Below are 13,604 nucleotides of genomic sequence, written 5' to 3'. Positions count from 1 at the left end.
AATGAGTAAAGACTAGATAAAGAGACATAATTGAACATATTGTCATTTATGCTGTCAGACGTGGACAAAACTTAATGGAAACATAAGTAAAATTGTTACATAGATACATTTCTTCAACACAGAATATATATTATCCTTACAAAGTTCAGCACTTTGTCCTTTCTAAATAAAACACAAGGAAGATCAAGGAAGTTGTAAGGAATAGCAAAGCAGAATAAAAAAAAATAGAAGAGTCATAAAAAATGCTGTTCAAGTAAAAGGCATTTTGTCTACAAGTAATACAAAATTGGTAAAAAGAGGCATTAATAGCTTTAAAATATTTCTCAAGATAGTAATACTTCCAGAAGGATAACAAGATGAAAAAAAAATACTTTTTAGAAGAAAGTGTTTAAAAGGAAAAGACAGAAAAACTAATAGCATAAACTGCAATAATAATCCACTTTCAAAAAACCTTGAGAAAGTCCTTGATGCAGGACAGGAGTGCCAAACCTTGTTAAGTTGCTGCAAATCCTGTATTACTGTCCTCCAGCCACATCTGCTTACAACTTTGAAAAATATGCTTAATTTTCCTTCTCTCCCCCGATGAACACAAAGACATCAGCTATTTAAGGCAACAAATACTCATCATAATTCTGCCACTGATTTCATGACAATGAACTCACAGATGTCTAATCAGATATAGGCAGACACATCTTATGTCTCTATTTTCTATGATTCTGGGTAACTGAGAGTGTGTTAAAGAAGTTTCAGATAAAACCATGCACTTGGATCAACTTGATTAATTAGATACTTCAGTAGTGTGGCTCGATTGAAGTTCTGTATGTATGACCTTGAACTTGTAAGAGCTGCAGGGTTGTGTTAAATAGCGCTAGAGCACACACTTGGAAAGGGATGTCACCAGCTGTTGTGGCAAAAGTCTGTTTGCATTTTCTGCAACTCAAAGATATTTCTCACAAAGGTTTTGCTGAATTGTACAGTAGTCATTTCTTAGAACGGCTGGGACTTACCCACATGGGTTTTCTGTGACAGTGCAAAATAACCAGATGTGAAAATATGTTGGTAAAATACCAACTTCTGTTAAATACCAAATTCTGTTGAATGTTCTAAACTCAGCATTTTATCAATATAGATTGGGTGGAGAATGTGGGAGGATGACAAACTGAAAGTGTAGTACGCTGACCACCAAAGTTGACAAAATGAAAGCTAGGGAATAGTCCACCAAGAAATACCATTTCTGGCCTACTGGGGGAAACAGCAGCTCATTCAATAGGCACAGCTAGATGCTTTGAATGTTTTAATCCGACATTTACAAAACGATAGCTGTTCAAAGAATTGCTGTCATAAATTGTGACTTCATTTCTACATAGATAAGATTTATTTATAAATGTAACAACATTCTTCTATGGTACTTCTCACAGATTAATAAAAGTAGAGAAGAACTTAAAATGCTCAAATACTTCGTATGAACCATTACTCTAAAAGAGAGCCACAGCTAAACCACTAGAGACAAGTAGCTTTCTGGTAATGCTGTAAGAGCAGTCATCATGCTAAAGATGGTAGAACTAGAACAAGTTCTAGTTCTTTCTTATCTAGTTACCCAACAACTATGACTAAGCTATAGAGTGTGATGAGAGGGCTAGAAAATATTAATTCAGTCTTGAGATTGAAAGGCCTCTCTTTCTTCAGTGCATGAAGGACTTCAAGGAAGTGCAATAACACTCCTGAAATATGTAAAAGGGTATGAAAAGGGACAGGTAATAATTTTTTTCCTTGTCTGTGAGATAGGAAAATAATAAGTAATGCTCTTGATTTACAGCGAGGAAGATTCATGTTTGACATCATGAAAAGCTTTGTAGGGAAAGGACACTTAAGCATGACAATACATTACCTTGGAGACTACTGGAATCTTGAGCAATAGAGCCTTTGTAGAGCAAGTGAGGTGGGCCTCTCCAGAGCAGGTGACATAGAGTCTGATTTGCCTTAGGCAGGTGAAAACAAATTAATGATCTCCCAGGGATTCTGTTCCCTTGCAATGCACATTTATTTGCCCACTTTTTTCACTGATGTGTAGTTATGAAAGCATATTTATCTGAATATATTAGAAGCAAAATCTGAAGATGCTGAAATACTTTAAATGTTTTTTTGAAATTACTGTCCTGAAATTGAGTTTGATATCTCTGAAACTTCAACTCACACACTATACATGAAGTATCTTTATATTGTAGCATAGGGATTGTAGCAGATACCTGAAAAGGTGCAAATGTGGGTTTCTGGAAAAGAGATGGATACCTCCAAGAATCCCTGTGAGAGTACAGTTATTTAGGTGGGGGAATAAGACATTATACTGCAGAGTCTGGGAAAAGGTAAGAGCCATGTGATTTGTGTGTGTACTAGGTTATCCTTGTCCAAAGAAGCACATACGGACAAACCAGTGTTACCAAAAACTGCACAGAAATAAACTGCTTACATTTTGCTTACAGTTTGGGGAATTTCAGCTGTTATGCAAGGGAGAGCATGGACAGCTCATGGAAACTCCCAGTTTAATCAGAAACATTTTGTTTTCCAGAGAAATATCCTGATTGCCATGAAACTTTCCACATTAAGATTTTCTGACATTCAAGGTAGAGTTATGATCAGAGACCGCAACGCTGCACCATGACCTACAGTAAGCGTAAGAACTCTAACCTCAAGCATCTGCTAGACTAGTAGCTATTCAACATGTATTTGCCTCTCTTCCTTGAGCATCCACACCTTTTCCATCAATGACAAAAAGCAGTCTACACACAGGTCTTTTCTGAACTCCCTCCAAACATGATGCACTCTCCTAATGTCCTAGTTCCCTCTGAACACAAAGCACTCTCTGAATGTCCTACCTTTCTCTGAACAGGAGGCACTCTCCAAATGTCCTAGCCTGGGTTTTGTTATTTCCAGTGTTCCACCTATTTGCAGATTTATCTAGCTACTTGATCATAGCTGATTTTACACTCCTGAATAATAGAAGCATTTTTACCTTTTTCAAGCACAGTTCGGGGCTTACGGCAGCCTCTAAAATGAAGTTGAATCCTGCCACCTTGTGCTCAAGAAAGTTAGCACACCTTTTTGTTTTGGGAAGAAGGGAAGGAAAAGGAAAGGCAAAGGAAAAGTTAACTGCAACTATGATGTTTCTAATAAAAAAGGAATTAAGCGAGGGCCGGAGGTTTTAATGAGTGGTTCCCATTTGATATTGCCTTATGTCTACCCGGGACATTTTCAGAAGGTCAGTCTCTCTTCTAGGGGCATTGTTCACACCACAAAGCATTACTTTTCGTATCCCTACAGGGTTTCAAAGCTGTGGCTGCCCCCATGATCTAATGATGGCAACATACCCACCCAGCGTAGGTCCCATAGCCTGTGTCTCATGGCTGGAAGTATTAACCACAAAGCTCCTGGTAGCCCTTGGTCACATTTGTTTGCTGTGAGAGTAGTGTTACTTCTTTTCATCCGTAAGCAATCGTATCATAGTGTGGAAGGAAGAACCCTCCTTATTTATAAAAATAATTAGCATTTTCTGGGGGAGTGGTACAAGTAATAATTGTAAGGAACGCAGATCTCCCTTTTTTGCTGAAATCCAAGGCAGCATTGGGGTTTTTTTTCCATCTGTCATGGCCAGTAGCTTTCTGGTAATACTATGAGAACAAACATCATCCTGAAGGTACTAAAACTAGAACAAAGACTTGAAAAGGATGATTTCCTCCACCTTCTCTCTGTGTCACTGCAACCTCCTACCTCTACTTCAGTCTATTTAGTCTACAGCTCTTTTAAGTCTCCCTGCAGTCAGCCAAACAGGGCTGTTGTTGATTCTGGAACTGCCATTTACCACCATAACAGCCATGAGCAGAGATAAGTAGTCATACTGGTAGAGACCTAGAAAGTCATAACTCAATTGTTTCTGACTGACTGATTTAGGACTGAGAGATCCTGGTGATCAGTACTGCAGCTGTAAGTAGAGGCAATTCTTCCACTTATCTTACAGATAATATACAGTGAATAAGTCTGATTGGTGAGTCTAATCTCCTCCTATTTGAAAGTCATGGATATTGGAGCATTCTTTTTCTTCTTATTTTTTTCCTAGAGATGATACTATGTACGCATAGCACCTGTTAGCAATTTCTCTGTCTTTTTTGACTGCATGTGTCTACTGATAATCTACAGGCACCTGGATAGCTGTACAAACAAAGCCATTACATGACATTATACTGAGCAAGAGGAAAATAGGAGAATTGTTACAAAAAAAACTGCTAACTTCTTTACAAAACAGTCTTAGAAAATGTCTGTCTTGTGTCCTGTTTATGAATCATCTCTTGACACTGACAAAATTCCTTGCCACCCTCTGGCCTGACTTGAGAAAACATATTGACAAGTTTGCTGCTAAGCCACTCCGTTGTCATCCAGAGGCTTTCCCATTCAAGTTTAATTTCAGGATTTAGTCTCGAGTAGGAGCTATGCAGATCCCTTTGATTAATATTTTTTCCACCCTGCTCGCTCGCTCCCTCACAAACACACACACCACACATCCCCCAACTACAGATAAAACCACTCCCTTGATGATTATTTCTGTGTCTCCCACAGCCTTTGCTGGCCATCAAGACATTGTGGTCTTTTTCCCCATACCCTCTGGAGCCCTTTCCTCCTAACAACACCCAGATTTGGTCACAGGGAAGGAGGGATTCTCTTATATAATATTCTGTAGGTTTCTATAGTACTTCCACTCAGTTTCCCACAGCAACCACATGAAGCAGGAGACATTTTAAGCCCTACCGTCATCATCAGTTACTAATTCTTGTCACAAGATTCAGATAACATTGCTTCTTCATATTGTCATGTCCAGGTAAGACAAAGACGTCACTTGGTGTCAGTTTTCTGAATTTCAAACAACCAACCTGTTTTGGGCTGGACATCTGGATCAAAGAATGTCATACAAGTTCATGGTCTGAGAACATTTGGGTTTGTAACATGTTAGTATAAACTAATCTCAGTATTTCTGGTACCTTCTCCAAACCTCTAAGGCAGTGCTCAGCTGCCTCACTCAAGCAGACATTACGTGCAATTCAGCTCAGGAAGCAGTGTTTGCTGTTAATAGCATTCGCATTTATTTAAGTTGAATTCACCTTACAGCTTAGGTTCTGAAGCTGAAGTCAGTGAAAGAAGGATTCTTACTGCCTTAACTGAAGCATATCTATCCTGCAGAGCTTAGTCCTTGACAGTTAAATGTTGTTTGAGTTGTACTTTTTTGCCTTGACCCTATGTTCCATCTGTCAGCCTGAACTAACAGTTATACCTACTTTCAGTTGAATATCCTTGAATTTTTATATGTATGAAAATTCTCATTAATGTGCTGTATTCATGCCCAAAATTTTTCATCATGTGCTCTTCCCCATGTCGCTTTTATTATTTTTCACATTGCAAGTTGATGCCTGAGTTATCACTAAATGTATTTTTCACTTGAACATTTCTTCCAAGAATTACAGCACAAAAGGAGAGAGGGAAGGAAAGGGATGGTTATTTCTTACTCACCTCTGTCAATGCAAATTGAAGATTAAGGTTTGAGGGGTTTGCTGTAATTTTTATTAACACTTTCAAAACCTAAAACCAAAATCTGAATTCCAGTTAACTGCATTATTTTTTTGTAAGGGCATGATGTCCATCTGTACACCATCGATGCATCCCTGAGTCCATTGGTCTTTGGCTTAGAATGTAATTTCACATAAACCAAGAGTGATTGCTCAGTCTTTCTCTGCTCACTAGCAGATTTAACTTGGCAGATTTCTGAGACCCTGTCATGAGCCAGCCCCAGTCACCCTTCCAATCACCGCTTTCCATTTAATGACTCAGCTGCTCCAGCTCTTTGGCTGGATCCCTGCATCTTAGGATGTTTCACTCATTGCAAATGGAGTAGGCAGATTTTAGTAAACTTTCTACAAGTGGCAAATTGCAGAGGAAATTAAGGGCCTTCTATTGGGAGTACCAATATAAAGCATTTGGATTTTGTTTTGCTGCATCATTTGCAGTTTCATTACTCATGCTACCTGAAGAGTAAATTCTCTCTTCTGACTGTGATACTTTGACTTGTCATTTACATAGGTAATGCTTGTTGGGATTTGTTCCTGTCAGAAAAAAAAATGAATGAAACCTCTTCTCTTTCTTGCTGGGCCTCTATTGTCATATACCACACCTCATAGCACTTCTCTTAAATTTTTTAGGTAAATACAAATGTATGGGTGGAGTAATGGCCAACACCAGTGACACATCATCAGCATCTCTCAGGTGTTCACCAAATATTTTATCTGTCCAGCTATTTCAGGGATTTCAGTCTATCCCTGCTGAAGAAACAACTAGATGAAATAACAGAAGACTAACTTACCCTGTGACAGGGAAAGGGAAATACCTACTGTGCATGCACACATAAGAGATTAAGTCTGCATTACACAGGTTTAACTTATTACCTTAAAGTGCCACTGGATACTTACCTATGCAGCAAGAATTCTCTGATTTTGTTAGAAATTTGGTCCTGCACTTAGAAAAGAAGCTGAAAGAAAGTTAGAAGTTATAAACCTGTTGATATCAATCACAGATTATGCCTCTTTTAATCTGGTTTTGAAGACCTCTCCTGGAGAATGATCATCTTCGGAATGAGATGCATTTTCCTTAGCAACAGAGAAAGTCTGGAATGGCAGTATTCATCTGATTACATACAGACATTCATAGTATAACTCTTATATTCCTTTTGCTTTTAGTAGGGAGAAATGGACAATGCCTGACATATACTGTCCTACGGTAATATCAGAATAGTTTGGATAGGTCATGGTCTGAAAGCACCTGTTTCTCCACTGGCTTCAAGGTGATGTAGAAGTTTTTATTCCAGATATGTATATTTTAGTGGACACTGAGCCTGGAGGGATTTCTGCCTCTGAAAGATCCATTGAGGAAATTTGCTGATGTTCTTGTATATATTTGGAAAGTACAAGTACTACAGACAAAATTACCTTGACTAAGTCATACTGCCCTGCATAAAGATATTTCTTGATTACATGCCTTGGCCATCTTTTATTTCTGTCAGTGAAATATAAAAGGCTTGGAACAGCATTCTCCAGGAAAACAGTGAACAAAATCCCCCTCAGTTTAAAGTTTATCTTATACTAATACAGCTTGTACATCTACACGGTTAATTTCATTGACTAATAACCAGTGATACATAGTTTTCATTTTTATTCAATCAGATGATTGTTTCTTCTACGTCTACATGTAGTGGAACTATTTTGCCCACTGCGTAGCTGTTCAACAATAGTAAATGTCTGTTTCATAAGACACATACACACCCCTTTAATTCAGACCAGGTTCTGCCTTTCAGATCTACCCCTGGGTGCTCTGATGATTTTGTAATCATCAGGGTAATTGATTGGATTTTTCCTGCTGAATCTCAGCTACTCAAATCCTTCACCCTCTCCTAATCAATGGCACTGTATACCCCCAAGAAGCAAAGCCAGCTCTGAAATCCATGTCTAGGATCTAGCCGTAAGGCTCTCCCACTCCTGTTTGATTAATTTGCCTACTATAATAATCCCTCCTTCTCATGCACAGTCCTGACCAGTGTTAAAAATCCCACAATTCTTGTGGTACAGCATTTTGTTATAGCACCTGTAGTCAGGATGAGACACTTCATGTGCACCATTCTTCTTCCCAGCACATGACTGTGTCTCATTAGAGTATTGCTCAGTCACATCAGCCAGGGATTCCCTAGGTATTTTGAAGCTAAGAGTAACTTTCTATAGTCATGGCCAAAACTAGTTTATGTCCTGGTTTTGCCCTTTAATGCTGATACAGTTTACTCACAGTTGGATGTACTCTCTCCCTTTTGGCATCCCCACTTGCTGAGCCAGTTTAGATCCTGCTGCAGCTACAGGGCTTCCACCTAGCCCACCTGGCTTTGTCACTGCTGCTCATATAACGAGGTTTGGAGGCTAAGGTGCTTATGCTGAAAAACAGCAGTGATTTTTTTTTTCTATTGTATTTTTAAGGAAAAGGGTCTCATGTCCAATTTTGTGTTGCATATACCCCCATTAGCTCTTCTGGGGAGGCTAAGGAGGAGTCACTGAGATCCAGTTTAGTCTTCCTTGCTATTTTTATTTATTATGTCTTGAGCAGATATGTTTCAAAGAATGGCTTCTGCAGAGTAGTACCTACAGTTGTTTGTTTTTTTTTACCTGAGAGGGAGTGGATAGTTGAAGAGATTCCCAGGGCTTCACTCACACACATATTCCAGTCATAAAAGTCTGTACAACATATAGAATGCCTTGCTTTGCTGTTTGAACCAAGAGCAATATTTCTTGAAAGACAGATGGCTTGATGGTTAAAAGGTTAAAAGCTTTGTTAAACATGTGTGTGTGTTTCCATTGATTGTGGATTTGATGGTATTTAAGTGTACTTTGAAAAGAAACCACTGATGTAGGGCCTTCTCTTTGTCATCCTTACTCAATCCCAGTGTGAAACAGCCTAACAGATTGTCAATTTATTAATTGACCACAGAGTGCGGGCCAAACAACTGAAGTACATGGGTGGTAACTACTGTGGTTTGATAAATCAGGGCACATGAAAGTTCATTGCAGCTTCAAGTGTAACTTTCATTCTGGTGAGAGGACTAACAGAAATCTGGTGTTGAGTTTGCACAAGATGTATGGCATAGGTGAATGCAAAAAAAGATTTTCATTATTACTCCAGGAGCTCATTTGACTTGGCAAGCCAAAATAAACTTAACCACTTATGCAAAAGAGTGTCACCATTCTGAAAAGCAAGAAAGGAAATACTAAGAGTATAATCAGTAAAATGATAGGCAGTACTTATATCAATATTAAGGTGATAAGCAAATCACATAAGTGTTTAAAATCTTGTAGGATTGCCTGATGTTTGCTACTCTCTTTTTGACCTGATGTTGTTTGCCCTGTTTCCTCAGTTGTATAAAAATTGTATTTAATTTTAAAGGCAAGAAATGTAAGAAGTAAATGTAAACAGTGGTAGCACAGATGATATATAAATGACGGTATAACAAAATGAGCTTCTGATTCAATTATTGATAGATTATTGTTATGATAAATATGTAAAAAAAATTGTTTACTGTGGGATATACTAATTATTCTTCCCAAGCATATAAACCTTTGTAGTCTAAGAAGCCTATATAATAGATTTATGACAGGGAGAATTAGTATGGCAGCGCTATCCCAGAAGACATTGGTCCTGCCAGCATTTTGTAAAAATTACCTAAGATTAACTCACTAAGTGTTTTATTTCTGTCAATCTAGAAATGCAAACCATAAGCACAAGAATGGAAAACTTTACAGTTGACAAAACAGAAATCACATGCTTCTGCAAACAAAGCAGCATCCATGAAAATATTTTTTGACTGTTCTTGCTTTTGAATTAAGTTCCTGTTCTTGAATATCAAGGATGATTCCTGACACTTCACAGAGGAATATGAAGACCAATGTCTTGATTAAAAACATGTACAAAAGTGAAAAAAGTAGACCATCTGTTATTAAAATGGATAGGATTTTTTCCACTTCCTAAGGTACAATATTTTTGCAGTGTCACCATGTGCATTAAGACAATCATCTGCACATCCTGAGCATTATCCTTGCTGGTGATTCAGTTAAAGTGAGCAGGCTGTACAACTGCCACTAGGGAAGACCTGGAAAATGTTGAACAGAGCATACGCTGGGGAAGGAAAAAAAAAGTGTTGGAAATACTCCTACTTGAGCTTAAACACAAAGGGACTATAAAAAAATCAAAAGCATCTTTGAGGACTTGCAAAGAGACCTGGACACAGAACACAGGGCTGGCTGAAGTGCATTACTAGATAGCATTTAGCTCACAAGAGGAGAGAAGAGCAAAGAGATCATTTGGCTCAGAGTGATAATTATTAGGCCATAGGATGGTCTCCCAAGGGAAAATTGCTGGAAGCACAACACTTGGCATATTTAAAATCACATTAAATAAAGTACTAGAAACTCTACTGTAAGGAACAGACTTTCACTGTCATGCTAATATTCTAATCTTGTACCCTACTGGTGCACAAAATCATAATAGCTGATGTCCTAATTTCCAAACCTGTGGCCTAACACCTCTTTTAAAGGCATTTCCATGTTTGCATAAATACAGAGTTGGGTCCTGGGTTGTTTGCCCTTTTGCTAAAATGAGAAGTTTTTGGAGGGAGGTGGATTCTTTTGTGGTTTTGTATGCTTTTTGACTGCAAAGTATGACAACACTGAGAGATGCAAAGTAACAAGAAAATACAGCAGCATTTTGGCCAATGCTTAAAGGAAAAAAAGCAAATTATAAGAGTAGTATGCCAGCTGTAAACAGAAGAGTAACACTGGAGCATTTGTAATAGAAGCCTGGGGCACTGAAGTCAGGTTGTGCTGAGCCTGCAAAGCTGTCTTTATTGACAGTGTCAGTATCTCTTGGTCTGGCAATAATGGCACTAAAAACTGTGCTGTCACAACAGATGCAGTAAGACGAAGGGCTTGACTCAACAATGAATTACCCTACTTTTGTGTCGTGGTATCTCCTCTAAAAACAAGCAGAGGCAATAAGATGTAGCTGGGGAAAAAGAGATGCTAATCTACCTCAGCTCAAGGCAAAGATTTCTGCTTGCCAGTTTTGTTTAGCAAAAAACCCTTATTTTGCTGAAATTGAACACCACCAAATATTCCATATAATATATTTTCTAAAGTATGTTATGTTATTAATATTATTGCCAGAATTATATCCTGCCCATCTTAATGACGTTTTCATGGCAGTTGTCATCAGGGACCATCAATACACACAGTCTTCAAAATATTTTTCTTAGCATACAAACAAAAGTAGATAGGGTGTAATTTGAGGGAGATTCTCTATGAAAGCAAGTGATGTTGGCAGAAGAATTTTTACTTCTGTCATAAAATGGAGGTAATTTCTGAAGAAAAGTTGTATCTGAAAATAGGAACAAGTATTGCTGCTGGATTGCTGAAAGAAGAGCTTGTCTAAATGCCATTTGAAGACCTGTAGGCAAGGATGAATGTGAATACAAAATACATGCCCTGGAATAATCCTAGACTTTGTAAATCATTCATTTTTTTACCTGAAAGGCCCTCGTATGTATCATCTCCTACCAGAGGGGAGTTCTGAGATGACAGTCAGACACAGATATTGGAAAAAATAGGCTAAAGTGTTAGCCATTTAATTATATTTTCTGTAAGGTTGAAGAAATAGTGTAGGGATTATCATCCCCTGTAATTAAAGGCAGTTACTTGAGACGCTGAGTTCCAGGCACTCTAGAGGGTTCACCTGTATAAACTTTAGCTGTGATGCTGAATGGTGGGTGTCCAGTGCAAAACTGGTGGGGCCTATGGGATAGATCCTGGCAGAAAGAATTGCCAGAAAAACCATTCCTTAGTGGAAACCAGAGACACAAAGGACCTAGCTCCCAAATTCAAAGAAGTCACCAGGACACCCAAATGAAATGCAAAGTAACTTGCTAATAAAGAACAGCTGCCAATAGAGAATAGGCCAGGTAACAAACACAGACCCAGCTGGGTTGTTGTACTCAGATGCATGAGCTTGTTTGTTGGTCACTTGTTTGATTGGTTGTTTAATTTTTATTCCATTTGTCAAATAAACATACTTCTTAAAAACATCATTTTGTCCCATGAATGAAGCCTCTATATCCAAATAAAAACATTCATTCAAGTCCTCCCAGCAGACTAAAGACAGGTATGGTTTGCAGCATACAAAGCCACAGAATCAATATCCCTCATTATGCTTGAGGAAATTCTGATTGTTTTGAAACCAGGGAGGAAATTTTCCCCAACTTTTACAAGATCCAAATTGAACTTCAGTCACCCAGGACCAGCACGAAGCCCACGACATTCTCCTGAAAAATTCAGGTGGGGTCTTGGGCTCTATTTCTAAATTTTTTTAGATTTTTTTTACAGGATGCACCTGAACTATGAAAAATGGCGTAATTTCCAAACACTTTGTTAAATTTTTTGTTGGCCCAAATACTCTGCTCACCTTCAATACTTATTTATAATTTATGACAGCTTCATGTTATTCACCAGAATGGGTTTTCTAATGACATACTCCCATGTATGTGCATGTGCACAGCATTCCTGTTTTCCTATGCAGACCAGCTCTTGTAACAGTAAGAAAGAAAAGTTCCCATAAGTGTTGATCAGGTTTCTGTTTTGAGAGAGCAAACCCATGGAAATGTGTGTAACTATATCAGATACTGCTTGCCTGTGCATGGTGTGATTCCCTTTCCTGGATCAGAAACACAGAGGTTTGGCTCACAGACTGAGCTGGCCTCCTGCATGAAGCTGACATCATAATTAGTTGAAAGTCACTGTAATACTTGAGATGAGCCATTAGCATAGCACATTCTGGATAGCATCCACTCCTACAAGTGGTATCACGAATTGCTTGGCACAGACACAAGCTCTCATCATTAAGGGAAAGTGCAAGAATGCTATTGGGATTCCTGGTGTAGTATAAAAAAACAAACAAAAAGCCCACAATTATTCAGTCTTCAAGGATGAAAAGCAAAGAGGCTATGTTAGTGGGTACTCGGTGTCAAGGTGTAAACTCCATCAGATTGCACCATACTAAGATAAGAGGTAGTAGCTGCCAATAATGCCTCACCAGAAATAGGAAGGCAGAAAGCCTTTAGTGTGTCCCCTAAAGTATTCTCACTCCTCTCATATCTCCACTCTTCTGTAACATGATATATTCATTCATTTGTTTTCCAGGATGAGGCTGAGCACTGTTGACATATTCCTATTGGTTCCTTTATTTGCATTTCTAGCCATGTTGTTCAACAGTGATAGCAAATGGGTGAACAACATTTGCTATCTCTTCTCAGTTCAGTATTCACAGCTCAAGCTCAGTTACTTTTGCAACTGTCTGCACTCCTGTTGGTTGATCATTCCCTGATTTCTGTCATTTCTTGGTTTAGATCAGGGCTTCCCGGTAGGGCTGCTGTCTGTGACAAGCCTTCTTGACTCTCTTATTCCCAGAAGATACAGAGAAAGAACACCCCAGTGACTGTGACTCACACTTGGAAGCTGCTGCTGGTCCCAGATCAGAAGCTCTCCTCTTTCAGCTGGATTCATCAGTAGTGTAACACAATCCATGATCTCTGAACACTGCATCTAACAGCCAGACTGGAAAGAGGAAAGAAAAGAAAAGCAAGCTCACATCCATTAATGAGTGTGGTTTCACTGCAAGTCAGAAGTATTATTTCTCTGCCATACTTGGGGGGGTTTTGTTTGTTGTTTGTTTGGTAGTTTGTTTTTTTGTCCCAAAAAAAATCATCCTGTGTTCTGACCTAGGTATAAATTCAAATTTCTGAAGGGAGTAAACTTATTTCATTAGTTATTAGGGGATAAACTTATTAAAGCAGCTCATTAAATGAGTTGTTTAATCTTCTTCAATCTATCTTGTGTTCTACTTAACATGCAGCGAAAAATTTGATTGCCAAAACACAGAATAATTAGGTTTTGCTCGCCGTCTTTCCCTAGTCAATCATTTTGTTAACA

The sequence above is a fragment of the Melopsittacus undulatus genome, chromosome Z, assembly GCF_012275295.1.
Source record: "Melopsittacus undulatus isolate bMelUnd1 chromosome Z, bMelUnd1.mat.Z, whole genome shotgun sequence".
NCBI lineage: Eukaryota > Metazoa > Chordata > Aves > Psittaciformes > Psittaculidae > Melopsittacus > Melopsittacus undulatus.
The sequence above is the reverse complement of the archived record's forward strand: the minus strand, read 5'-3'. Positions refer to the sequence as shown.